We start from the raw sequence: 3,267 nt of genomic DNA, 5'->3' as shown, positions 1-3,267 counted from the left end.
ATACGCTTGCTCTAGGTTTAGACCTAGTGTTTAGTGAGGTTTGTATACCTCTTACCACTCGGTGCTTGTGAGCACCATTATTGTACATTGGAGGGCCTTTTAGTCTTGCAAGATCACACCAACCATGTTTGTGGTGTGGCCACCACCGTGTACCAGAGAGAACAAGGCCCGCGACGTTTCAGCTGGAAGCTTGATAGTGAAGATGATGGGGAGCATCCAGGAGAGGCTTGCCGGAAGGCATGTGGGAGACCCACTTGCACGTTGGGAAGGCCCGAGGCTATCCACAGAGTTACTCGACCGAAAGCTTGGCCCTTGCGAGGGATTCCTTGCCAGGGGATCCAACGAGGACTAGGGGGAAGCTTGCGTGCTTCTCGATACCTCGGTAAAAATACTAGAGTCGTCGATGGGAGTTTGCATATCTCTACCTTGCTCTTTAGCTTCTGCATTTACATTGATTGAATTACTCCTTTTGCAGTAGAGATAGCAACACACTAGCAAAACCGTAGTTGCACATTTAGATAGTTTATCTTTTGCATAGGTTTTGCTAAGGTTAGAAAAAGAGACTATAGATTAGAGTTAGAATTTTAAGTTGCCTAATTCACCCCCCCCTCTTAGGCGTCACGGTCCCTTCACAATGCATCAAATTCAACATCCATAGCATGCTTCCAATTATTATCAATTAAGGCATGTTGCAAATCAATAGGACCTTCAGTGGTGGCTGCTAACTGACTATATCGAATAGTTCCATCAGTGTAAATTTTGGGTTTGCGTATACCTTGTTGTGGACATGTGGTGGGTTGCTGGAGAGCCGGTGCTGCAGGCGATGTAGAAGATCCGGTGGGTTGATCTGTGGCTGCCGCAGAAGATCTAGCGAGCGGCGGACCCAAGGGATATTCTCCACCACCGGTCGAAATATCCTGTCCCCTCGTCCGCGGAGCTAGGCGAGGCGAGTTCGAGACAGGTGGTGCACGTGGAGAGGATGCTGGTGGAGCAGACACGTTCATCACGAGCGTAGGAGCTGACGCCGCTGGATCCAAGACCGATCATGTCGGCTTCGCAGTGAAAGGTGTAGGTGAATTAGCCTAGGGATCACCACCTATTCCTGCCAAAATGGGAAATTGCTCGGGGAGCATGAAATAACGTCCGTTTCCAGCCAGATTTAGTTCGTTTGATGCTGAATTTTTTTCATGTGCTGCACGCTTAGACATAGGGTTAGTATGCAGGGAATCATTACCAAAATGATCTAAAGAATTGTCGTCCCCAAAATCATGTGAAGGATTTGTCAAAGTTGGAGGAAGGAGGAAAATTTCATATCATAATCGAGCACCGGCGTTTGGGTGGAGTTCGGCGAAGGGGAAGACATGTTCATCGAAGACCACATCTTGGGAAATATAGACATGCCCTTCATTGGCATCCAAACACTTGAACCCCTTGTGTATGTTACTGTATCCTAGGAAGACACAGCGTTTGGAGTGAAATTGCAACTTATGAGCGTTATAAGGCCATAGATTCGGCCAGCATGCGTAGCCAAAAGTACGAAGAGATGAATAGTCTGGTGTTTGATGAATTAGGCGTTCAAGAGGAGTTTGGTTATTGATAATTTTACTAGGGAGGCGATTAATAAGATAGGTGCTAATGATGAAAGCTTCATCCAAAAATTTTAAGGGCATAGAAGCATGAAAGCGAGAGACCTACTTCAACAATATGGCGATGTTTACATTCAGCAGAGCCATTTTGTTGATGTGCATAAGGGCATGAGACATGATGCGAGATACCAATGCGCTGAAAGAAGGCATTTAGCTTTTGATATTCCCCTCCCTAGTCAGTTTGCATAGCGAGAATTTTTCTATCAAATTAGCGTTCAACCATAGCTTGGAATTCATGAAATTTTTGAAAAACTTCAGATTTATGATGAAGCAAATAAATCCATGTAAACTTGCTGAAATCATCAATGAAGCTAACATAATAATTGTTTTTGCCAACAGAAGTGGGCGCAGGACCCCATACATCAGAAAACACAAGTTCTAAGGGACTCAATGAGATAGTCGTGGATCTAGGATAGGGTAGCTGATGACTTTGCCCTTTTGGCAAGCATCGCAAACAGTTTCTTTATTCAAATCGGCAACAAAGGGAATACTTTTTTTTGCTAAGGACTTGCTGAACGACTGCAAAAGATGGGTGACCGAGACGACTATGCCACCTGGACAAAGGAGACTTGACAACACCAAAAGCCCCTTTATTCGATGATGGCCTAGACTTCAATGGGTAGAGGCCGCCTTCACATTCCCCTCTAAGGATAGTTTTTTCATCGCTTGGTCCTTAATCAAAAAATAGTTGGGATGATATTCAATAAAAGCATAGTTATCAGATGTAAGACGATGAATAGATGCAAGGCTTTTGTTAGCTTCAGGAACATAAAGAACATTACTTAGGATGAGATTTTGATTTGGGGTACGAACAAAACTTTGACCCATCTGATTGATTCTCATACCTACGCCATTAGCAGCATGATCCTTATTGTCTCCATGGTACTTGTCCCTCACGGTGAGCTTCTCCAGCTCTCTCATGATGTGGTCGGTAGCATCAGTGTCGGTGTACCAGTTGGTGTCGATCCCATATGATGCAAAGGAGGCAGATCGGGATTGCTCTGGTGGGCCGATGAAGGAAGCATCAAAACACTTGAAGCAGCGGAGTCCAGTGTGGCCCTCCTTGCCACAGAGCTGACAGATGGGTTTATTGTCGTTGTAGTTCTGCCGGGGGCACCCACTATTGTTGTTGTTGCCACGGTTGCGGCCACGCCCACGTCCTCGGCCACCACCACCGTGGTTGAAACCGCCACAGCCTCCATGTGTAGCCGTGTTAGCAGATGAACTAGATCCACCGTGTAGGAGATCCATCCGCTATTCCTAGCTCACTAGCTGGGTGTAGAGCTCGCCCAAAGATAGCGACTTCGTGCGCGCCGTGACAACCGAGGCAATCGGATTAAAATCCATGTCAAGTTCGGCTAGTACATAGGAGATGATCTCTTCATCTTCAAGACATTTGCCGATAGCCACCATGTCGTTAGCAAGAGATTTCATCTTGTTGAAGTAGTCGTCGATTGTAGACGAGCCCTTCTGCACTGTGGCTAGATTTCATCTTGTTGAAGTAGTCGTCGATTGTAGATGAGCCCTTCTGCACTGTGGCCAACGCCATGCGCATGTTGATGATATGGCCCGAGACTGGGAAGTCGTCATATCTGAGATCACTTTCCAGATCTTGACCGAT

General features: G+C 46.2%; 1 non-coding gene across 1 annotated transcript; it reads right to left on the bottom strand.

Moving 5' to 3' along the window:
- Positions 1-2,904: 2,904 nt before the first annotated feature.
- On the bottom strand, positions 2,905-3,041 carry LOC136478851 (small nucleolar RNA Z247). Its single transcript, XR_010764523.1, has one exon. It is a non-coding gene; the product is annotated as a small nucleolar RNA Z247 (small nucleolar RNA).
- Between the last annotated feature and the right edge of the window lie 226 nt (positions 3,042-3,267).

The sequence above is a fragment of the Miscanthus floridulus genome, chromosome 8 (genome assembly GCF_019320115.1).
Source record: "Miscanthus floridulus cultivar M001 chromosome 8, ASM1932011v1, whole genome shotgun sequence".
NCBI classification, from domain to species: Eukaryota; Viridiplantae; Streptophyta; class Magnoliopsida; order Poales; family Poaceae; genus Miscanthus; species Miscanthus floridulus.
This window is presented reverse-complemented; position numbering and strand designations above follow the sequence as displayed.